Genomic DNA, 25,000 nt, shown 5'->3' on the forward strand with positions numbered 1-25,000 from the left:
ATTTGGAGTTTCCACCCAGCGCCCAAATTTGGGTTTTCCATGCGGCGCCCAAAATTTGGGGTTTCCATGCGGCGCCCAAAATTTGGGGTTTCCACCCGGCACCCAAAATTTGGGGTTTCCACCCGGCGCCCAAAATTTGGGGTTTCCATGCGGCACCCAAAATTTGGGGTTTCCATGCGGCGCCCAAAATTTGGGGTTTCCACCCGGCACCCAAATTTGGGGTTTCCATGTGGCGCCCAAAATTTGGGGTTTCCATGCGGCGCCCAAAATTTGGGGTTTCCACCAGCGCCCAAAATTTGGGGTTTCCATGCGGGGCCCAAATTTTGGGGTTTCCACCCGGCACCCAAATTTGGGGTTTCCATGCGGTGCCCAAAATTTTGGGTTTCCACCTGGCGCCCAAAATTTGGGGCTTCCATGTCTCGCCAAAAATTTGGGGTTTCCACCGGGCGCCTAAAATTCAGAGCTTCCATGTTGCGCCAAAAATTTGGGGTTTCCACCTGGCGCCTAAAATTTGGGGGTTCCGCTTGACCTAGAAAAAAAATTGAGGTTTCCATGTCACGCCTAAAATTTGGGGTTTCCGGCCAGCGCAAAATTTTTTGCGGTTTACAAGTCGAGCCCAAGCCTGGGGAAACTTGGGGTTTCCATTTCGCCCATAAAATTTGGGCTTTCCACCAGGCACAAATTTTTTTGGGGTTTATAAGTCGTGCCCAAGCCTGGGGAAACTTGGGGTTTCCATGTCGTGCCCCGGTGCCCAAGCCAGGGGAAACTTGGGGTTTCCATGTCGCGCCCTGGCCGAAACCAGTGACGCCCAAGCCGGATGAAACTTGCAGTTTCCATGTCGTGCCCCGGCGCCCAAGCCGGGGGAAACTTGGGGTTTCCATGTCGTGCCCCAACCGAAACCGGTGGCACCCAAGCCAGGGGAAACTTGGGGTTTCCATGTCGCGCCCCGACCGAAACCGGTAGTGCCCAAGCCGGGGGAAACCGCCCAAGTCGTCACCGCCCGTATGTCTTCTGCACATTCATGTGGCCCGTTTTCCAGACGCTCCCTCGGGCCTTCGTTCGCGTTGTGCACCCATGGAAACCCCAAATTTTGTTCGGGGCGTGCACACATGGAAACCCCAAATTCCGTTCGGGAGGGTCGGGTCGTGTCGTGTGTGGGTGCCCGTGCAAATGCGTTTGGGCGGGTCGAGTCGGGTCAGGTCGTGTCGTGTCGTGCGTGGGTGCTCAGGAACATGTGGCCGTGAAAAAAATGTTAGGGTCTGACCACCCGTGTGCCTCCTGCACGTTCGCGCGACCCATTTTCCCGATGCTCCATCGTGCCTTCGTTCGGGCGGGTCGGGTCGTACCGTGCGTGGGTGCTCGGGCACACGTGGCAGTGCCAAAAATGCTAAGTCATGACCCCCCATGTGCCTTCTACACGTTCGTGCGGCCCATTTGCCCAACGTTGCCTTGTGCCTTCGTTCAGGTCGCGCACCCATGGAAACCCCAAATTTCGTTCAGGTTGTGCATACAAGGAAACCCCAAATTTTGTTCGAGTCAGGTCGTGTCGTGTCGTGTCTGGGTGCCCATGCAAACACATTCAGGCGGGTCGGGTCGGCTCGCACAAGGCCGGTCGGGCCGTCTCGTGCCATGTGTGGGTGCTGGGGCACACGTGGCCATGCCAAAAATGCTAAGTCGTGACCGCCCATGTGTCTTCTGCACATTCGTGTGGCCCGTTTTCCTGATGCTCCCTCGTGCCTTCATTCGGGTCGTGCGCCCACAGAAACCCCAAAATTTCATTTAGGTCGTGTGCCCATGGAAACCCCAAATTTTGTTCTAGTAGGTTGGGACGTGTCGTGTGTGGGTGCTCTTGCAAACGGGTCGGGTCGGGTCAGGTCGTGTCGTGTCATGTCATGTCACGGCGCCTAGGGCACACATGGCCGTAGATAAAATGCTAAGTTGTGACCGGGGGTGGGCTTTGTGCATGATTGTGCTGCCCGTTTGCCCGAATCTCCCTTGTGACTTCGTTTTGGTCGTGTGTCGGAGCCCATGTAAACTCATTCGAGTGGGTCGTTTGCCGTGTAAACACTCATTTGGGCGGGTCGTTTTCCATGTAAAATCGTTCAGGCAGGTCGTTTGATGGTGCCCGTGTAAAATCGTTCGGGCGGGTCGGGCGAGGTCGTCCGTGCAAAAATGTTCGGGTGTGTCGGGCGAGGGCGTTCGTGCAAACCCGTTCAGGCGGGTCGGGCGAGGGAGTCTGCGCAAACCCGTTCGGGCGGGTTGGGCGAGGGCGTCTGTGCAAACCCGTTCGGGTGGGTCGAGCGAGGGTGTCCGTGCAAACTCGTTCGGGCGGGTCGGGCGAGGGCATCCGTGCAAACTCGTTCAGGCGGGTCATTTGAGGGCGTCCATGTGAACTCGTTCGGGCGGGTCGTTCAGGCGAGGGCACGCCCGGGCGAACGAGCCCATATCAAAAATGCTAAGTTGTGACCCGAGGATGGCTTTGTGCATGTTCGTGCAGCTCATTTGCTCGGCTCCCCCACGTCGCTTCGTTTCGGTCGTGCGAGCACCCATGCAAATTCGTTCGGGCAGGTCGTTTGAGGGCATCCATGTGAACTCGTTCGGGCGAGAGCGCGCCCGGGCGAACAACTCCGTATCAAAAAATGCTAAGTTGTGACCCGAGGTTGGCTTTGTGCACATTCGTGCAGCTCGTTTGCCCGACTCTCCCTTGTCGCTTCGTTTCGGTCGTTCGGGCGCCCATACAAAATCATTCGGCTGGGTCATTTGAGGGCATCCATGTGAACTCGTTCGAGCGGGTCGTTCGGGCGAGGGTGCGCTCGGGCGAATGAGCCCGTGTCAAAAATGCTAAGTTGTGACCCGAGGTTGGCTTTGTGCACGTTCGTGTAGCTTGTTTGCCCGACTCTCCCTTGTCGCTTCGTTTCGGTCATTAGGGTGGGTCGTTTGAGGGCATCCGTGTGAACTCGTTCAGGCGGGTCATTTGAGGGCATCCATGTGAACTCGTTCGGGCGAGTCGTTCAGGCGAGGGCGCGCCTGGGCGAACGAGCCCGTGTCAAAAATGCTAAGTTGTGACCCGAGGTTGGCTTTGTGCATGCTCATGCAGCTTGTTTGCCTGGCTCTCCCTTTTCGCTTCGTTTTGGTCGTGCGGGTGCCCATGAAAATTTGTTTGGGCGGGTCATTTGAGGGCATCTGTGTGAACTCGTTCGGGTGGGTCGTTCGGGCAAGGGCGCGCTCGGGCAAACGAGCCCATATCAAAAAATCCTAAGTTGTGACCGGAGGTTGGCTTTGTGCACGTTCGTGCAGCTCGTTTGCCCGGTTCTCCCTTGTCACTTCGCTTCGGTTGTTCGGGCGCCCATGCAAAATCGTTCGGGCATGTCGTTTGAGGGCGTCCATGTGAACTCGTTTGGTTGGGTCGTTCGGGTGAGCGCTTGCCCGCGCGAACGAGCTCGTATCAAAAAATGCTAAGTTATGACGCGAGGTTGGCTTTGTGCACGTTCGTGTAGCTCGTTTGACCGGCTCTCCCTTGTCGCTTCGTTTCAGTCGTTCGGGCGCCCATGCAAAATTGTTCGGGAGGGTCATTTGGGGGAGTCTATGTGAACTCGTTCGGGAAGGTCATTCGGTCAAGGGTGCGCCCGGGCGAATGAGCCCGTATCAAAAAATGCTAAGTTGTGACCCGAGGTTGGCTTTGTGCACGTTTGTGCAGCTCGTTTTCCCGGCTCTCCCTTGTTGGTTCGTTTCGATCGTTTGAGCGCCCATGCAAAATCATTCGGGTAGGTCATTTGAGGGCGCCCATTTGAACTCTTTGGGGCAGGTCGTTTGACGGCGCCCGTGTGAACTCGTTCGGGTGGGTCGTTTGAGGGCACCCGTGTGAACTCGTTCAGGCAAGGGAGAGCCAGAGCAAACGAGCCCATATCAAAAAATGCTCAGTTGTGACCTGAGGTTGGCTTTGTGCACGTTCGTGCAGCTCGTTTGCCCGGCTCTCCCTTGTCGGTTCGTTTCGGTCATTCGGGCACCCATGCAAAATCGTTTGGGTGGGTCGTTTGAGGGCATCCGTGTGAACTCGTTCGGGCGAGTCGTTCGGTCGAGGGCATGCCCGGGTGAATGAGCCCGTATCAAAAAATTCTAAGTTGTGACCTGAGGTTGGCTTTATGCACGTTCGTGTAGCTCGTTTTCCTGGCTCTCCCTTGTCGCTTCGTTTCGGTCATTCGGGTGCCCATGCAAAATCATTCGGGCGGGTCATTTGAGGGCGCCCGTGTGAACTCGTTTGGGAGGGTCGTTTGAGGGTGCCTGTGTGAACTCTTTCGGGTGAGTCGTTCAGGCCAGGCCGCGCCTCGGCGAACGAGCCCATATAAAAAAATGCTAAGTTGTGACCCAAGGTTGGCTTTGTGCACGTTCGTGCAGCTAGTTTTCCCAGCTCTCCCTTGTCGGTTCGTTTCGGTTGTTCGGGCGCCCATGCAAAATTTTTCGGGCGGGTCATTTGAGGGCGTCCGTGTGAACTCGTTCGGGCGGGTCGTTCGGTCGAGGGCATGCCCGGGCAAACAAGCCCGTATAAAAAAATGCTAAGTTGTGACCCGAGGTTGGCTTTCTGCACGTTCGTGCAACTCGTTTGCCTGGCTCTCCCTTGTCAGTTCGTTTCGGTCGTTCGGGCACCCATGCAAAAACGTTCGGGCGGGTCGTTTGAGTGCGTCTGTGTGAACTCGTTCAGGCGGGTCATTCAGTCAAGGGTGTGCCTAGGCGAATGAGCCCGTGTCAAAAATGCTAAGCTGTGACCCAAGGTTGGGTTTGTGCACGTTCGTGCAGCTCGTTTGCCCAACTCTCCCTTGTCGTTTCGCTTCGCTCGTTCGAGCGGCTCATTTGAGGGCGCCCGTGTGAACTCGTTTGGGCGGGTCGTTTGAGGGCACCCGTGTGAACTCGTTTGGGTGAGGGTGCACCCGGGCGAACGAGCCCGTGTCAAAAATGCTAAGTTGTGACCCGAGGTTGGCTTTGTGCACATTCGTGCAGCTCGTTTGCCCGACTCTCCCTTGTCGTTTTGTTTCGGTCATGCGAGCGCCCATGCAAATTCGTTCGGGCTGGTCATTTGAGGTCGTCTGTGTGAACTCGTTGGGGCAGGTCGTTCGGTCGAGGGCGCGCCCAGGCGAATGAGCCCGTATCAAAAAATGCTAATTTTTGACCCGAGGTTGGCTTTTTGCACGGTCGTGCAGCTCGTTTTCCTGGCTCTCCCTTGTCAGTTTGTTTCAGTCATTCGGGCGCCCATGCAAAATCGTTCGAGCGCGTCATTTGAGGGCACCCGTGTGAACCCGTTTGGGCGGGTTACTTGAGGGCACCTGTGTGAACTCGTTCGAGCGGGTCGTTTGAGGGCGCCCATGTGAACTCGTTCGGGCGGGTCGTTTGAGGGCGCCCGTGTGAACTCGTTCGGGCGGGTTGTTTGAGGGCGCCCGTGTGAACTCGTTCGGGCGAGGGCGCGCCTGGGCGAATGAGCCAGTATCAAAAAATGCTAAGTTGTGACCTGAGGTTGGCTTTGTGCACGTTCGTGCAGTTCGTTTGCCCGACTCTCCCTTGTCGCTTTGTTTCGGTCGTTCGGGCGCCCATGCAAAATCGTTCGGGCGGGTCGTTTGAGGGTGTGCGTGTGAACTCGTTCGATTAAGGGCGCGCTCAGGCGAACGAGACCGTATCAAAAAATGCTAAGTTGTGACCTGAGGTTGCCTTTGTGCACGTTCGTGTAGCTTGTTTCCCCAGCTCCCCTTGTCGCTTCGTTTCGGTCATTCGGGCGCCCATGCAAAATCGTTCGGGCAGGTCGTTTGAGGGCACCCGTGTGAACTCGTTCGGGTGAGAAATAGCCTGGGTGAACTAGCCCGTATTAAAAAATGCTAAGTTGTGACTTGAGATTGGCTTTGTGCAAGTTCATGGAGCTCATTTGCCTGGCTCTCCCTTGTCGCTTCGTTTCGGTCGTTCGGGCGCCCATGCAAAATCGTTTGTGCGGGTCGTTTGAGGGCGCCCGTGTGAACTCATTCGAGCGGGTCGTTCGGGCGAGGGCGCGCCTGGGCGAACAAGCCCGTATCAAAAAATGCTAAGTTGTGACCCGAGGTTGGCTTTGTGCACGTTCATGTAGCTCGTTTTCTCGGTGCTCCCTTGTCGCTTCATTTCGGTCGTTCGGGCGGGTCGTTTGAAGGGTTCCATGTGAACGCGTTCGGGCGGGTCGTTTGAGGGCGTCCATGTGAACTCATTCGGGTGGGTCATTCGGTCGAGGGCGCGCCAAGGCGATTGAGCCCGTATCAAAAAATGCTAAGTTGTGACCCGAGGTTGGCTTTTTGCATGTTCGTGCAGCTCATTTGCCCGACTCTCCCTTGTTGCTTCGTTTCGGTCGTTCGGGCAGGTCGTTTGAGGGCACCCGTGTGAACTCGTTCAGGCGGGTCGTTTGAGGGCGCCCGTGTGAACTCATGCGGGCGGGTCCTTCGGCCAAGGCCGCGCCCGGGTGAATGAGCCCGTATCAAAAAATTCTAAGTTGTGACCCGAGGTTGGCTTTGTGCTCGTTCATGCAGCTAGTTTGCCCGGCTCTCCCTTGTCGCTTCGTTTCGGTCGTTCGGGCGCCCATGCAAAATCGTTCGGGCAGGTCATTTGAGGGCGCCCGTGTGAACCCGTTCAAGCGGGTCGTTCTGGCGAGCGCGTGCCCGGGCAAACGAGCACGTATCAAAAAATGCTAAGTTGTGACCCGAGGTTGGCTTTGTGCTCGTTCGTGCAGCTCGCTTGCCCGGCTCTCCCTTGTCACGTCGTTTCGGTCGTTCAGGCGCCCATGGAAAATCGTTCGGGCGGTTCGTTTGAGGGCGTCCGTGTGAACGCGTTCGGGCGTGTAAGGTCCTCGGAGCTGCGGTGCGGTTGGGCGTCAGGTGACTGTGCACGGGCGCACGATGGCCGTGCGATAGTGCGACGGGAGGGTGCGACAAACCGTGCATGCAGAGGAAATGCGACGAAACCTGCGACACTTGGAAAACAATGCGATGGATGAACAATGGTTTATACACACGGTTGGAGGTTTGCGATGAAGTGTTGGCCGACATACCATGGTGGGTAAGGCGGACTTAAAAACAAACATTCAAGGGTGTGTATGTGCGATGGTGGGCGGTCGGCTGGGCAGCCCACCCACATGCGATGGAGTCTATATATGTGCGTGTGACAGAATTCATTTCATCAATCCATCTTCGCACTTCTTACTTGGTCTTGGGAGTAGATTCACTTGTGTGCATTTTTGAGGAGGATGAGCGCATAGCTCATGCGCTCCTCTAGTGTGTCGCACTTGGTGAAGAACTCTTGGTGGAGAGGTGGACGCGTTGGGCAAGGCGTGCCCGAGGTGATTGTGCGGAGGCATTTGTGCGGCGGCTTGGCGTGGGTGTCTTGGCGACTCGGGTGAGCGCCCGCCCACTATGCAAGTGCGCACGAAGGTGAAACGGAGGTTGGAACTGATGGTCGTTGAGTTGGGCAGGCGGTACTATGTGTTGGTCACACGATTTGGGCATTTGTCAAGAGTTGGCAAGTGGGACTGTGTGTGGGTAGGGATACACGGTTTGGGTGTTTGCGGCCAAACGAAGAGCGAACCGGTGAAGACGTGCGACGAGGTGAACGACGGGTTGGAGAGTCGTGCGGCGATCGTGCGAAGGTGCCGACGAGCTGGGCAACCGAGTTTGCCGAAGTTGTGAAAATTTGGCTAAAGTGTAAATTTGGCATTTCCTAAGGACTTAGTCTGTACATTGTAAAAATGATGATTATATAATATATCGATTCGGGCAGAGTCACATTACGGGGAGTTGCCCCTCCCCTTTATACTATTGAAATTTTTGTTGTTCTTGTTATAATTACTATGGATAATGAATGAGTATGGGCTTCATTAACTATAAAGGATAATTGCATGTTTACTTGGTCGGGAAATACAAGCTAAGTAATGTTAATGTGAAAGTATGCGTAGTCCACGAATGTTAGTATTGGTGAAAAGAAAGCGTTCGGTGGTGCCGCACCTTGTTATAAGCGGTTGGAAGACTACCGTAGGTGTAGGGGCGTGATAGTTGGTATCAGAGCTCGATTGGAGCTGGTGAGAAAGGTTGCTTGTGATGAAGTGATAGTGGAAGCAGGTACTTGCAGGTGAAGGAAGCTAGTTTCACATACAAGTGGAACAAGGGCCGGTTCATGGCTGCAGGGAACTTGGTGAAGTTGGTGAATGGTGAAACAGGTTTAGCAGAGGTGAAGCTTAGTGCTTGGACCAAGCTGAATGACAAGGCATGGCAGGTTTGGAAGAATGTGAAGGGAAGCTCTTGCTTACCTTATACAGGTTGAAGAGGTTGAAAGAAGAGAATCCCCGGATTCGAGAGAATCTTGTAGTCTTGGAAAAGAATGTTGAAGACAAAATTCTTCAACTTGGTTGGACAATGGAGCAAGGTGAAGTTGCAGATTGTGCTATCAAGGAAGAGGAAGCCGTGATGTTTGAAGATGTTGCAGACATGACAATGATGGAGGATGAACTTGAGGTTGATCAAGTTGGACCAGGATCATGCAGTTTGTAGGCATGGATGGATGAGGTCACTCACATGAAGGAGCCTCATGATGATGATGATGAAGAGCAAAGTTTGTTGATTGTTGCAGGACTTGTTGGGGTCGTTTGTGACCTTATGGTAGAAGGTACAAAGGCCCTTGACAAGGGAGGAACATGATGATCGTTGTCGAGGAATGGGTCATGCTTTAGCCATATGGAATATTGGCTAAGTGCCCGGCATGACTCATGGACATATTGAGGAGGTCACACACTTGAGGTATGATCATGATGCTTGGGTGGACTTCTCATGGCCGAGACCAAGAGATAGTCTTGGTGGACACTTTGGTGAAGGAGCTATGATGGAGGGACTCATGACATGATGATATGGTTGGGTGACCGAGTTCACTAAACTGAAGATTGTAGACTTGGATGAGGATGACTGATTGTTGTGATGGGTCTATTTGGTTGGACTACATGGGCAACTTAGTCATGGACATCAGGTTGGAGGCATGGAGCATGGCAATCTTATGTAGGGACATTGTGTGGGAGCACTTGTAGAGATGTCACGGACATCCAAGGAAGAGTGCCAAGGCAGGGATGTTGTGCAGATGGATTTGCTGATATGACATGGAGATGTTTTACTTATGAGCCGATGGAGAGGTTCTGCACTTATGTACAACAAGACCATGGACTTGGATGGAGTTGTGAGCAGATTATGGAGCTCATGATGACATGAGGTTGTGACTTTTAGGGACTTCATATATGGTGGACTTAGAGGATCTGATGCATTGAGGAGCTGAGGTCAGAGACTTTGATGCAGTATGGGATGCATACTTTCAAAGTACATGTATGGGCATGGCTTGGAAGAGTGACTTGATGTGGAGGATCGATATGAGACACTTTGGAGTGATGGAGTTACGATGATGATGGTGACTTGACTTGGGCATGGGTTGAGCCAAGACTCAACTACTTGGACAACATGTTGCAGATGAGATGAAGACTACTTCAATGACCTGAGCATGGCTTACTTATATGAAGATGGATTCTTGATCAAGTTGAGGATGTGACAGGATGCTTTGAGGAACAACTGATGGTAGCATGAGGATGTGCATTCTCATGATTGAGTGTGACAGTTGGACTGGCCATCCGACTAGTTCAAACATGAGGGAGCTAAATGTGCAAAGATGTGTTAGCATTGTGTTGGAGTATCATGGCAGTAGTTCCCATGATGAAACGTGATGAGGTCGACATGGGATGTTGCAGTGGGCATGTAGCTTGGATGGAGGGACCAGCCTTCCATGTTGGAGCAACATGTGGAGATTGTGACTGGGTGATCGATGATAATGGATTGAGATGATCTCTGGTGGATGACATACCGATGAGGTGTATACCTTGGTATGTGGTCTTGGTGACAGATGGTTGCCGAGGCGAGACATGGTGGAGACAGTGGTTCTACATATGATGCAGTGATAGTTGCAGTATGTGGAGGAGTTGACATCATGGATGATCTTGGTGGATGGCTACCAGGATGGTATGTTGTCGAGGACGACAACGATTTTAGGTGGAGGAGGATGTAAGGTCCTCAGAGCTGTGGTGCGGTTGGGTGCCGGGTGACCGTGCACAGGCGCGCGATGGGCGTGCGATAGTGCGACGGGAGGGTGCGATGAACCGTGCGTGCGGAGGAAATGCGACGAAACCTGCGACACTTGGAAAACAATGCGATGGATGAACAATGGTCTATACACACGGTTGGAGGTTTGTGATGAAGGGTTGGCCGACATACCATGGTGGGTAAGGCCGACTTAAAAAAAAACATTCAAGGGTGTGTATGTGCGATGGTGGGCGGTCGGCTGAGCAGCCTACCCACATGCGATGGAGTCTATATATGTGCATGCGATGGAGTTCATTTCATCAATCCATCTTCGCACTTCTTACTTGGTCTTGGGAGTAGATTCACTTATGCGTAGTTTTGAGGAGGATGAGAACATAGCTCATGCGCTCCTCTAGTGTGTCACACTTGGTGAAGAACTCTTAGTGGAGAGGTGGACGCGTTGGGCAAGGCGTGCCTGAGGTGATTGTGCGGAGGCATTTTTGCGGCGACTTGGCATGGGTATCTTGGCAACTCGGGTGAGCGCCCACCCACTGTGCAAGTGTGCACAAAGGTGAAACAGAGGTTGGAACCAGAGGTCATTGAGTTGGGCAGGTGGTACTACATGTTGGTCACACGATCTGGGCGTTTGTCAATATTTGGCCAAGCGGGACTGCGTGTGGGTAGGGATACACGGTTTGGGCATTTGCGACCAAACGAAGAGCGAATCGGCGAAGACGTGTGATGAGGTGAACGATGGGTTGGTGAGTCATGCGGCAACCGTGCGGAGGTGCCGACGAGCTGGGAAACCGAGTTTGCCGAAGTTGTGAAAATTTGGCTAAGTGTAAATTTAGGGTTTCCCAAGGACTTAGTCTGTACTTTGTAAAAATGATGATTATATAATATATTTATTCGGGAAGACTCACATTACAGGGAGTTGCCCCTCCCCTTTATACTGTTGCAATTGTTGTTGTTCTTGTTATAATTGCTATGGATAATGAATGAGTATGGGCTTCATTAAGTATAAAGGATAATTGCATGTTTACTTGGTTGCGAAACACAAGCTAAGTAATGTTAATGTGAAAGTAGGCGTAGTCCACGAATGTTAGTATTGGTGAAAAGAAAGCGTTCGGTGGTACCACACCTCGCTATAAGTGGTTGGAAGACTACCGCAGGTGTAGGGGCGTGACAGGGCGTGTCGTTCGGTCGAAGGCATGCCTGGGCGAATGAGCCCGTATCAAAAAATGATAAGTTGTGACCCGAGGTTGGCTTTGTGCACGTTCGTGCAGCTCGTCTACCCAACTCTCCCTTGTCGCTTCGTTTCGGTCGTTTGAGCGGGTTGTTTGAGGGCGCCCGTGTGAACTCATTCGGGCAGGTTGTTCGGGAGAGCGTGCGCCCGGGCGAATGAGCATGTATCAAAAAATGCTAAGTTGTGACTCGAGGTTTGCTTTGTGCTCGTTCGTGTAGCTCATTTGTCCTGCTCTCCCTTGTTGTATCGTTTCGGTCGTTCAGGCGCCCATGCAAAATCATTCGGGCGGGTCGTTTGACGGCGTCCGTGTGAACTCGTTCGAGTGGGTCGTTCGGTCGAGGGCACGCCCGGGCGAATGAGCCCGTATCAAAAAATGCTAAGTTGTGACCCGAGGTTGGCTTTGTGCACGTTCGTGCAGCTCTTTTTCCCGGCTCTTCCTTGTCGCTTCGTTTCGGTCATTCAGGCGGCCATGCAAAATTGTTCGGGCGGGTTGTTTGAGGGTGCCCGTGTGAACTCGTTTGGGTGGGTCGTTCGGGCGAGGGCGTGCCCAGGCAAACGAGCCCATATCAAAAATGCTAATTTGTGACCCGAGGTTGGATTTTTCCACATTCGTGTAGCTCGTTTGCCCGGCTCTCCATTGTCGCTTTTTTTCGGTCGTTCGGGCGCCCATGCAAAATCGTTCGGGTGGGTCTTTTGAGGGCACCTGTGTGAACTTGTTCGGGCCGGTCGTTCGGGCGAGGGTGCACCCGGGTGAAAGGGACCGTATAAAAAATGCTATGTTGTGACCCGAGGTTGGCTTTGTCCACATTCGTGCAGCTCGTTTGCCCTGCTCTCTGTTGTCACTTTGTTTCGGTCGTTCGGGCGTCCATGCAAAATTGTTCGAGCGGTCATTTGAGGGCGCCCATGTGAACTCGTTCGGGTGGGTCGTTCGGGCGAGGGTGCACCTGGGTGAATGAGCCCGTATCAAAAAATGCTAAGTTGTGACCCGAGGTTGGCTTTGTGCACGTTCGTGCAGCTCATTTTCCTAGCTCTCCCTTGTCACTTCGTTTCGGTCGTTTGGGCACCCATGCAAAATCGTTCGATCATGTCATTTGATGGCGTCCGTGTGAACTCGTTCGGGCGAGGGCGCGCCAGGACGAATAAGCATGTATCAAAAATGCTAAGTTGTGACCCGAGGTTGGCTTTGTGCACGTTTGTGCAGCTCATTTGCCCAACTCTACCTTGTCGCTTCGTTTCGGTCATTCGGGCGGGTCATTTGAGGGCGTCTGTGTGAACTCATTCGATTGGGTTGTTCGGGCGAATGAGCCCGTATCAAAAATGCTAAGTTGTGACCCGAGGTTTGTTTTTTCCACGTTCGTGCAACTCGTTTTCCCAGCTCTCCCTTGTCGCTTCGTTTCAGTCGTACGGGCGCCCATGCAAAATCGTTCGGGCGGGTCATTTAGGGCCTCTGTGTGCACTCGTTCGGGCGAGGGCGCGCCCAGGCGAACGAGCCCATATCATAAATGCTAAGTTGTGACCCGTGGTTGGCTTTCTACACGCTCATACAGCTCGTTTTCCCAGCTCTCCCTTGTATTTTCGTTTTGGTAGTGGGGGCGCCCATGCGAATTCCTTCGGGTGGGTCGTTTGAGGGCGTCCGTGTGAACTTGTTTTGGCTGGTCGTTTGGGCGAGGGCGCAGCCGAGCAAATGAGCCTGTATCAAAAATGCTAAGTTGTGACCCGAGGTTGGCTTTATGCACATTCGTGCAGCTCATTTTCCCTGCTCTCCCTTGTTCCTGGCTTTCCCTTGTCACTTCGTTTCGGTCGTGTGGGCAGCCCATGCAAATTCGTTCGGGCGGGTCATTTGAGGGCGTCTGTGTCAACTCGTTCGGGCGGGTCATTCGGGCCAGGGCGCTCACGGGCCAACGAGCCCGTATTAAAAATGCTAAGTTGTGACCCAAGGTTGGCTTTGTGCACATTCGTGCTGCTCTTTTTCCCGTCTCTCCCTTGTCGCTTCATTTCGATTGTGTGGGTGCCCATGCAAAATCCAGATGATACCAGCGACAAGTTTTCTTTTCGTGTGAAATGTGGGTTGGTAATTGAGTTGTGTTTTCGTGTTTGCCTAAATGATGGCCTTGGGTCATTTGTAGGGTGTCCGATTTTCATCTTCTCTCCATCCCCACTCGGTAGCGCATGAGCGGTAATGATGGCCACGCTCGGGTTGGGAGGCATATGTGAAAAATTCCCCTTCTGCTCTCCAAGTTCTTGGAGTTGTATGGGTTGTTGTGGTGTGACTCCCTTGCTCATCCTATTCCCCCTTGTGCCCCTCCAGATGATACCAACGACAGGTTTTCATTCCGTGTGAAAGGTGGGTTGGTAATCAAGTTGTGTTTTCGGGTTTGCCTGAACGATGGCCATGGGTTGTTTGTAGGGCGGCTGATTTTCATCTTCTCTCCATCCCCACTCGATAACGCATGAGCGGTAATGTTGGCCATGCTGATCCTGGGAGGCATATGTGAACAATTCCCCTTCCGCTCTCCAAGTTCTTGGAGCTGTATGGGCTGTTGTGGTGTGGTTCCTTTGCTCGTCTTGGTCCCCCTCGTGCCCCTCCAGATGATACCAGCGACAGGTTTTCTTTCTGTGTGAAAAGTGGGTTGGTAATCGAGTTGTGTTTTTGGGTTTGCGTGAACGATGGCCAAGGGTTGTTTATCAGGCGGTCGATTTTCATCTTCTCTTCATCCCCACTCGGTAGCGCATGAGCGATAATGCTGGCCATGCTCGTCCTGGGAGGCATATGTGAACAATTCCACTTCCTCTCTCCATGTTCTGGGAGCGTGGCTCCCTGGCTCGTCTTGGTCCCCTCATGCCCCTCCAGATGATACCAGCGATAGGTTTTCTTTCCATGTGAAAGGTGGGTTGGTAATCGAGTTGTGTTTTCGCGTTTTCTTAAAAAATGGCCATGGGTCATTTGCAGGGTGGCCGATTTTCATCTTCTCTCCATCCACACTCAGTAGCGCATGAGCGGTAATGTTGGCCATGCTCATCCTAGGGGGCATATGTGAACAATTCCCCTTCCGCTCTCCAAGTTCTTGGAGCTGTATGGGTTGTTGTGTTGTGGCTCCCTAGCTCGTCCTGGTCCCCCTCGTGCCCCTCCAGATGATACCAGCGACAGGTTTTCTTTCTGTGTGAAAGGTGGGTTGGTAATCGAGTTGTGTTTTGGGTTTGCCTGAATGATGGCCATGGCTCGTTTGTAGGGCGGCTGATTTTCATCTTCTCTTCATCCCCACTCGGTAGCACATGAGTGGTAATGTTGGCCATGCTCGTCCTAGGAGGCATATGTGAAGAATTCCCCTTTCCGCTCTCCAAGTTCTTAGATCTGTATGGGCTGTTGTGGTCTGGCTCCCTTGCTCGTCCTGGTCGCCCTCGTGCCACTCCAGATGATACCAGCAACAGGTTTTCTTTCCGTGTGAAATGTGGGTTGGTAATCGAGTTGTGTTTTTGGGTTTGCCTAAATGATGGCCATGGGTCGTTTGTCAGGCTCCTGATTTTCATCTTCTCTCCATCCCCACTCGGTAGTGCATGAGTGGTAATTTTAGCCATGCTCACCCTGGGAGGCATATGTGAACAATTCCCCTTCCACTCTCCAAGTTCTTGGAGCTATATGGGATGTTGTGGTGTGGCTCCCTGGCTCATCCTGGTCCCCTCGTGCCCCTCGAGATGATACCAGCGACAGGTTTTCTTTCCATGTGAAAGGTGGGTTGGTAATCGAGTTGTGTTTTCGCGTTTCCCTGAACGATGGCCATGGGTCGTTTGTAGGGTAGCCGATTTTTATATTCTATCCATCCCCACTCGGTAGCACATGAGCAGTAATGTTGGCCATGCTCGTCCTAGGAGGCATATGTGAACAGTTCCCATTCCGCTCTTTAAGTTCTTGGAGCAGTATGGGCTATTGTGGTGTGGTTCCCTGGCTCGTCTTGGTCCCCTCGTGGCCCTCTAGATGATACCAGCGATATGTTTTCTTTCCGTGTGAAAGGTGGGTTGGTAATCGAGTTGTGTTTTCACATTTTCCTGAACAATGGCCATGGGTTATTTGTAGGGCAGCCGATTTTCATCTTCTCTCCATCCCCACTCAGTAGTGCATGAGCGGTAGTGTTGGCCATGCTCGTCTAGGGAGGCATATGTGAAAAATTCCCCTTCCTTTCTCCGAGTTCTGGGAGATGTATGGGCTATTGTGGTGTGGCTCCCTCGCTCGTCCTGGTCCCTTCGTGCCCCTCTAGATGATACCAGCGACATGTTTTCTTTCCGTGTGAAAGGTGGGTTGGTAATCGAGTTGTGTTTTCGTGTTTGCTTGAATGATGGCCTTGGGTCATTTGTGGGGCGGCCGATTTTCATCTTCTCTCCATCACCACTCGGTAGCGCATGAGCGGTAATGTTGCCCATGCTCATCCTAGGAGGCATATGTGAACAATTCCCCTTCCGCTCTCCAAGTTCTTGGAGTTGTACGGGTTGTTGCGGTGTGGTTCCCTAGCTCGTCCTTGTCCCCTCATGCCCCTCCAGATGATACTAGCGATAGGTTTTCTTTTTGTATGAAAGGTGGGTTGGTAATCGAGTTGTGTTTTCGTGTTTGCCTGAACGATGGCCTTGGGTCATTTGTAGGGTGGTCGATTCTCATCTTCTCTCCATCCCCACTCGGTAGCGCATGAGCAGTAATGTTGGCCACGCTCGTCTTGGGAGGCATATGTGAAAAATTTCCCTTCCGCTCTTCGAGTTCTTGGAGTTGTATGGGATGTTATAGTGTGGGTCCCTAACTCGTCCTGGTTCCCCTCGTGCCCTATCCAGATGATACCAGCGACAACTTTTCTTTCCATGTGAAAGGTTGGTTGGTAATCGAGTAGTGTTTTTGCGTTTTCCTGAATGATGGCCTTGGGTCATTTGTAGGGTGGCCGATTTTCATCTTCTCTCCATCCCCACTCGGTAGCGCATGAGCGGTAATGTTGCCCATGCTCGTCCCCGGAGGCATATGTGGACAATTGCTCTCTAATTTCTTAGAGCTGTAGGGGCTGTTGTGGTTTGGCTCCCTGGCTCATCTTGGTCCCCTTGTCCCCCTCCAGATGATACCAGTGACAGGTTTTCTTTCCGTGTGAAAGTTGGGTTGGTAATCGAGCTGTGTTTTCGCGTTTTCCTGAATGATGGCCTTGGGTCATTTGTAGGGTGTAGGATTTTCATCATCTCTCCATCCCCACTCGATAGCGCATGAGCGGTAATGTTGGCCATGCCCATCCCTCTTTCCCATCCCAAGATAAGAATGTTGAAATTTTTCTCAGCGCTCCTTTGAGACTTCGTTGCTGCGGTCCCAAATGGAAGCCCCAAAACTCTGGCGTGCCTAAGTCGCTATCGTGCCCATCGGTTGTTGCGAATAGAGAATTTTGATTGGGCTGGGCAGCCATTTGTGGCTCCATTGAAATTGGCTCCTCGTTATATTGTTCACCTCCTCCCTATTTGGTGCGGAGGGTTTTTCTTTTCGTGTTAAAGGTGGGTTGGTAATTGAGTTGGTTTTTCGCGTTTACCTCAAGAATGGCCTTGGGTCATTTGTAGGGTGTCTGATTTTCATCTTCTCTCCATACCCACTTGGTAGCGCATGAGCGGTAATGTTGGCCATGCTTGTCCTGGGAGGCATATGTGAACAATTCCCCTTCTGCTCCAAGTTTTGCGAGTTGTATGGGTGGTTGTGGTGTGGCTCCTTGTGATGGCTAGCCTCTTCATTGTTCGGCTGTTTATGGTGTAGGTGTCATGCGCTTGTACTCTTTCCGTGTTGGCATTGTCGGTTGAGATGCATACATTTAAGAGGGACGTGGAAGGGTTTTGGTTGTAAACCACCTAACCTCCCTCTTGCTCGCTTTTTCCGTTGGGTGATGTGAGGCGCTGTTCTCCTTATTGTAAAGTCAAGGGTTGGCATTCCTTTCAAAGTGCACATCGTTCGTGGTTGCGTTGGCTTTGAGGTTTTGATAGATGTGTTGGCCCATATGTTTGACTGAGGGGTTGGCTTTTCCCTTGCATATTGCGTGTGTGGCAGGCTTTTTCGGTTGGTAATGTTAAGTCACAACGTTTATGGGCATTTATTGTTTCAATTGTGTGTATGTGCTCCTGGTCCAATGGGGAGGAGGCTTGCTATGTCGATGGTGGGGGCTATCTGGAAGAAGAATTTCGAGGTGGAACGCTTCGACCTCCCTCCTTTTCATGGAGGTGGCCATAGGGGAAAAGTATTCATCGTCCAGTCGGTAAAGTTGTGGGAAATCTCCTAGGTTGCCTGTACGTAGGGTGCGGCAGGTGCGGAGCTGCCCGATCCCTCCTCCTGTTTGGATATGTTCTTGTATTGTGTAGCGAGCCTCTTGATTTGCATTTATTTCCTTCCTTTGCCTTCGCAATGTGGTTGCCACAGGCGGTCAAGTGATCGAGGTCCACCATTGCTGCTGTCCGGGTGGACTCCTAGGTGGCCTCGGTGCGTGGCGTGGAGGGTCGGGGGGCACATTTCTAAGAGAGGTTGTGGGCTCGGTTGGTCTTGTTGTTTTGTTTCCTTCCATTTCCTTTGCATTGAGGCTACTGCAGGCGATCATGCAATCGAGGTCCATCGTTGCTGCTGTCCGGGTGGACTCCTAGGTGGCCTCTCTGCGGGAAGGGGAGGGTTGGGGGGCACTTTTTGTTTCAATTGTGTATGCGCTCGTGGTCCAATGGGGAGGAGGGTTGCTACTATAGTCATCGATGGTGGGGGCTATTTGGAAGAAGGATTTCGAGGTGGAATGCTTCGACCTCCCTCCTTTGCGTGGAGGTGGCTGTAGGGGAAAATTATTCATCGTCCGGTCGGTAAAGCTGTGGGAAATCTCCTAGGTTGCATGTACGTAGGGTGCGTGGGGTGCGGAGCTGCCCGATCCCTCCTCCTGTTTGGATATGTGTTCTTGTATTGTGCAGCGACCCTCTTGATTTGCATTTATTTCCTTCCCTTGCCTTTGCATCATGGTCGCCATAGGCGGTCAAGTGATCGAGGTCCACCGTTGCTGCTGTCGCGGGTGGACTCCTAGGTGGCCTTGGTGCGTGGTGTGGAGGGTCAGGGGGCATTTCTAAGAGAGGTTGTGGGCTCGGTTGGTCTTGTTGTTTTGTTTCCTTCCATTTCCTTTACATTGAGGTTGTTGCAGGCGGTCATGCGATCGAGGTCCATTGTTGTTGATGTTTGGGTGGACTCCTAGGTGGCCTCTCTATGGGGAGGTTTTGGGGGCACTTGTTGTTTCAATGGTGTATGTGCTCGTGGTCCAATGGGGAGGAGGCTTGCTACTATAGTCATCGATGGTGGAGGCTATCTGGAAGAAGGATTTCGAGGTGGAATGCTTCGACCTCCCTCCTTTTCTTGGAGGTGGCCGTAGGGAAAAATTATTCATCGTCCGGTCGGTAAAGCTGTGGGAAATCCCCTAGGTTGCCTGTACATAGGGTGCATGGGGTGCGGAGCTGCCCGATCCCTCCTCCTGTTTGGATATGTGTTCTTGTATTGTGTAGAGACCCTCTTGATTTTCATTTATTTCCTTCCTTTGCCTTCACATCGTGGTTGCCACAGGCGGTCAAATGATCGAGGTCCACCATTGTTGCTGTCGTGGGTGGACTCCTAGGTGGCCTCGGTGTGTGGCGTGGAGGGCCAGGGAGCATTTCTAAAAGAGGTTGTGGGATCGGTTGGCCTTGTTTTATTTCCTTCCGTTTCCTATCTGCATTGAGGCTGCTGTAGGCGATCACGCAATTGAGGTCCATCATTGCTGTTGTCCGAGTGGACTCCTAGGTGGCCCCTGTGTGGGGAGGGGTGGGTTGGGGGGAATTTCTGAGGGAGGTTGCGGGCTTTGTTTGTCTTGTATGATTTCCTTCCCTTGCCTTTGTTTCGAGGCTGCCATAGGAGGTCATCCGATCGAGGTCCACTGTTTATGATGTCCAGGTGGACTCCTAAGTGGCATCGGTGCGGGTGCAGGGAGGTTTTCATGGCCTCTCTATGATAGGATTTGTGTGGTCGGTCATCCTCTTTTTAATTTCCTTCCTTTTCCTACACATTGAGGCTGCCGTAGGCAGTCAGGAGATCGAGGTCCATCGTTGCTGCTGTCCGGGTGGATTCCTAGGTGGCCTCGGTGCCGGGCGGGGAGGGTTGTGGCTCATTTATAATATAGAGGTTGCATGGTTGGTCGTTCTCCATTTGTTTCCTTTGCATCGAGGCTGCTGCAGGCAATCGGGTGACCGAGGTCCACCGTTGCTACTGTCCGGGTGGACTCCTAGGTGGCCTCCGTGCGGGGTGTGGAGGCCTTTGGAGGCATCATTTCTAAGGGAGTGGGTGAGTGATCGCTCGTTTTCTTGTTGGTTGGGCTGTGGCTGCAAACTACGGAGTGGCCCTGGTGCGTTGTGGCTTGGCAGGTCTGCCAATTTGTTCGCCATGTCCTTGGCATGTTGCGTGTGCTTCCTTCTTGGGATGCAAGAGGTGCAAGGCATAAAAGTTTTACATGATATTTTGACATCTCTTTGACTTGATGGGTGTTCAGGTTGGCTCTCGGTAAGAGAGTGCCCGGAATGCCCTTTGAAGTGGGAGTGTAAGGACCTCAGGTGCAGGCGCGCGGGCGGACGCGGGCGCGTGGATGGGCGCGCGGGCTTGCAGGCGGGCGCGCTCTGCACGACGCTGCAATGTTTCTCCGAGCCGCTTGCGAGGAAACCTGCGACACTTGGAAAACAATGCGATGGATGAACAATGGTTTATACACGGTTGCTGGTTTGCGATGAAGGGTTGGCCGACATACCATGGTGGGTAAGGCTGACTTAAAAACAAACATTCAAGGGTGCATATGTGCGATTGTGGGCGGTCAGCTGGGCAGCCCACCCACATGCGATGGAGTCGATATATGTGCGTGCAATGGATTTCATTTCAACCAACGAAGTTCACACTTCATCTTCGCTCTTGGAGGAGAGCTTCTAGTGCGCAGTCTTAAGAGGAGGCAAGCACATAGCTCATGCACTCCTCTTTGGTGAGTCACACTTGGTGAGAGCGCTCTTGGTTAGAGGTGGATGCGTTGGGCAAGACGTGCCCGGGTGTATTGTGCAGAGGCGTTTGTGCGGCGACTTGGCGTGGGTGTCTTGGCGACTCGGGTGAGCGCCCGCCCACTATGCAAGTGTGCAAAAAGGTGAAACGGAGGTTGGAACCGAAGGTCGTTGAGTTGGGCAAGCGGTACTACGTGTTGTGCACACGATTTGGGCATTTGTCAAGAGTTGGCAAGTGGGACTGCGTGTGGGCAGGGATACACGGTTTGGGCGTTTGTGACCAAACAAAGAGCGAACCGGCGAAGACGTGCGATGAGGTGAACGACAGGTTGGAGAGTCGTGCGGCGACCGTGCGGAGGTGCCGACGAGCTGGGAAACCGAGTTTGCCGAAGTTGTGAAAATTTGGCTAAGTGTAAATTTTTGGTTTCCCAAGGACTTAGTCTGTACATTGTAAAAATGATGATTATATAATATATTGATTCGGGTAGACTCACATTACGGGGAGTTGCCCCTCCCCTTTATACTATTGCAATTGTTGTTTTTCTTGTTATAATTGCTATGGATAATGAATGAGTATGGGCTTCATTGGTATAAAGGATAAATGTATGTTTACTTGGTTGTGAAACACAAGCTAAGAAATGTTAAAGTGAAAGTAGGCGTAGTCCACGAACATAAGTATTGGTGAAAAGAAAGTGTTCGGTGGTGCTGCATCGCGCTATAAGCAGTTGGAAGACTACCGTAGGTGTAGGGGTGTGATAGGGAGGGTGCTACCTGGTTGATCCTGCCAGTAGTCATATGCTTGTCTCAAAGATTAAGCCATGCATGTCTAAGTATGAACTAATTCAGAGTGTGAAACTGCAGATGGCTCATTAAATCAGTGATAGTTTTTTTGATGGTACCATACTACTCGGATAACCATCGTAATTCTAGAGCTAATACGTGCACCAAGTCCTGACTCTTTGGAAGGGATGCATTTTTAAGATAAATGGTTGGCGTGGGCTTGCCCGCTTCTCCCGTGAATCATGATAACTCGACGGATCGCACAACCCTTGTGCTAGCGATGCTTCATTCAAATTTCTACTCTATCAACTTTCGATGGTAGGATAGAGGCCTACCATGGTTGTGACGGGTGATGAAGAATTAGGGTTCGATTCCAGAGAGGGAGCCTGAGAAACGGCTACCACATCCAAGGAAGACAGTAGGCACGCAAATTACCCAATCCTGACATGGGGAGGTAGTGACAATAAATAACATTACTGGGCTCATCGAGTCTGGTAATTGGAATGAGTACAATCTAAATCCCTTAACGAGGATCCATTGGAGGGCAAGTTTGGTGCCAGCAGCCATGGTAATTCTAGCTCCAATAGCATATATTTAAGTTGTTGCAGTTAAAAATATCGTAGTTGGATCTTGGTCATAAGGGTCAGTCCGCCTACTCGATGTGCACCTGCCCTTCCATCCCTTTTGTTGGCAGCGTGCTCCTGGCCTTAATTAGTTGGGTCGCGGTTCTGGTGCTATTACTTTGAAAAAATTAGAGTGCTCAAAGCAAGCTTATGCTCTGAATACATTAGCATGGAATAACGTGATAGGAGTCTGGTCCTATTGTGTTGGCCTTCGGGACCAGAGTAATGATTAATAGGGACTGTCGGGGGCATTCATATTTCATTGTCAGAGGTGAAATTCTTGGATTTATGAAAGACGGACCACTGCGAAAGAATTTTCCAAGGATGTTTTCATTAATAAAGAACGAAATTTGGGGGCTCGAAGACGATCAGATACTGTCCTAGTCTCAGCCATAAATGATGCTGACCAGGGATCGACAAATGTTGCTCTAAGGACTCCGCCAGCACCTTATGAGAAATTAGAGTGTTTGGGTTCCAGGGGGAGTATGGTTGCAAGGCTGAAAGTTAAAGGTATTAACGGAAGGGCACCACTAGGAGTGGAGCCTACGGCTTAATTTGACTCAACACGGGGAAACTTACCAGGTCTAGACATAGTAAGGGTTGACAGATTGAGAGCTATTTATTGATTCTATGGGTGGTGGTGCATGGTCGTTCTTAGTTGGTGGCGCGATTTGTCTGGTTAATTCCGATAATGAACGAGACCTCAACTTGCTAACTAGCTACGCGGAGGTTCCCCTTCGTGGCCAGCTTCTTAGAGGGGCTGGCTGTTTAGGACATGGAAGTTTGAGGCAATAACAAGTCTGTGATTCCCTTAAATGTTTTGGGCCACACACACGCTACACTGATGCAGCCAACGAGTTTTTATTCCTGGTTCGAGAGGATTGGGAAATATTCTCAAATTGCATCATGATGGGGATAGACCATTGCAATTATTGGTCTTCAATGAGGAATTCCTAGTAAGTGCGTGCCATCAACTCGTGTTGACTACGTCCCTGCCCTTTGTACACACCGCCCGTCGCTCCTACCAATTGAATGATCCGGTGAAGTGTTCGGATTGCGTCAACAATGGTGGTTTGCCGCCATCGACGTCGTGAGAAGTTCATTGAACCTTATCATTTAGAGGAAGGAGAAGTCACAACAAGGTTACCTTAGGTGAACCTGCGGTAGGATCATTGATAGCAGGGGTTTTCTTTTTTGGTTTGGGTTGGTTAGGTTTCGATTGCAATGTGGGATTTGTGGTGCGTCTCTAGGGGAGCGGGTTTGTTGTTTGGCGGGAACATTGTTGGTTGCTTTTCTCAAGGTAACGCTTGTTTTTTCGTGTGTGCTTGCAAGCCATGCTTGTGCTTGTCCCACCCATCCTTTGTTTTTCTTCCCCCCAATGTGTTTCTACAGGGGGTCCAGAAGCTTGTTTCTTGGGAGCCCTTCCGACGATCTGTTTGGCTGGGCATGGTTTCTGCAGAGTTGAGGTGCTCGGTAAATACGATGGATAAATTTGGACTCATTCGTAGTGGCGGTGCTCGGTCTTTTGTTCATTGGAAGGCATGGGCCAAGGGTGTGGGCTTCCATAGTTGGTTCTCTCGAAAAGGCGGCGACGGTTGATGTGTTGCTTGGGTGAGCTTTTTCGTTGGTGGTTGGGTGGAGGGAGTGGTTGTGCGTGCGCCTAGTAGCTCAAACCTTCTGTGAGGGGAGATTGTCGGGGTGTGGTCAGTATGGGATGGATGAAGAGCGGTTCAACCTGTTGGGTTGGCCACCCTAGTCCCTCCCGACTATTCCTCGACATGCCCTCGTGGAAGGGTTGGGTGTCGAGGTAATGAAAAACCCATCCCTCGGTCTAAGCTCCATCGAGATCACAATTTTCCCCTCTAACTGGCATGAGGGTGGCAATCTTATCTCATGCCTCTGCCATCAAGGGAATTCCTCGTCCTCTCGTGACCCACTCCCCTTCTAAGGGAAAAAGAAGTAGCGGGTTGTGTCATTGTTCCTCCCTCTGGATTGTGGGTTTTTTGTGGGACTTGCATCATTTCTTTGTTTCGTGGTGTGCGCTTTGCGAACGTCCCTCTCTCTAGTGGCCTTGAACCATCGATGTATTTGTGGCCCGTGGCTTTCTCCAGTGTTGAGTGTTGGCCCATGACAACTCCTCTTTAGACTTTGATTCTTTGACCCCCGTTGACTCTCTCGCTGGAAAGGTGGTTGGGTGTTTTGTACACGGAGGGGTGCAATGGCAGGGTGGGTTTATGTTATTGGCAGCAGTCTATCTTTCATTTGAATCCTTGTGCCACTGGGTTGGGGGGTTTTTTTCCTCTCAGTGATGTGCTCCAAACACTGGTCTCATCGTGGCTCTTGTCTTTTCTATTGGTCAATTTTAGGTTGTGATTTATTTGCTTGGTTGTTTGCTATGTTGTAAAGCTAGAAAGGGTGTTGTTCTGAATGCATGTGGGAGGGTGTGAAGAGGTGGGACGCTTTTTTGATTGGGTGCCTTGTTTGATTTCTTTTTGGTTAGCGGACATCTACACGGGGTGCTATTGAGCTTCTCTCTTTTCTCGGGATCTTTGTTTCTTTGGTGTTGTTTTCTTCCATTCTTACTTTTGCCCCTAGATTTACAGAGGATAGGTGGGATTGTTGTGGATTGGTGTTCTGGAAGGATGAAAAGCAGTGCGAGTTCCCAGGGTGGCCACCCTAGTCCTTCTCGATAACCGTCCCCTGCAGTTCCCCCCTTTTTTTCTGAAGGCGCGGGGTTTGGGAAGCTTGTTCTCTGTTTGAGCCTCCCCTAGTGAGCCGGTAGCCACGTTTGATATCTCTTGCTTTCTTGTTGTTTTCTTCCCTTCTTTCTTTTGGCCCTTTGGCTTTACGGAGAAAAGGTGGGATTGTTATGGATTGGTGTTCAGGAAGGACGAAAAGCAGTGCGAGTTCTGAGGGTGGCCACCCTAGTCCTTCTCGATTGCCGTCCCCGGCAGTTGCCCCCCTTTTTGTGAAGGCACGGGGGTGGGGAAGCTTGTTCTTTGTTTGAGCCTCCCCCTGTGAGCCGTTAGACATGTTTGATATCTTTCTTTCTTTCATGTTGTTTTCTTCCCTTCTTCCTTTCGGCCCCTAGCTTTACGGGGAAAAGGTGGGATTGTTGTGGATTGGTGTTCGGGAAGGACGAAAAGTAGTGCGAGTTCCTAGGGTGGCCACTCTAGTCCTTCTCGATCACTGTCCCCTGTAGTTCCCCCCTTTTACAAAGG

General features: G+C 51.8%; 1 pseudogene; it reads left to right on the forward strand.

Moving 5' to 3' along the window:
* The first annotated feature begins 21,144 nt into the window (after nucleotides 1-21,144).
* Nucleotides 21,145-22,954, forward strand: LOC149195251 (18S ribosomal RNA; annotated as a pseudogene).
* Nucleotides 22,955-25,000: the final 2,046 nt, after the last annotated feature.

The sequence above is a fragment of the Pinus tabuliformis genome, chromosome 2_2 (genome assembly GCF_031772625.1).
Source record: "Pinus tabuliformis cultivar Carrire ecotype Pingquan chromosome 2_2, CPIR1, whole genome shotgun sequence".
Classification (NCBI taxonomy): Eukaryota; Viridiplantae; Streptophyta; class Pinopsida; order Pinales; family Pinaceae; genus Pinus; species Pinus tabuliformis.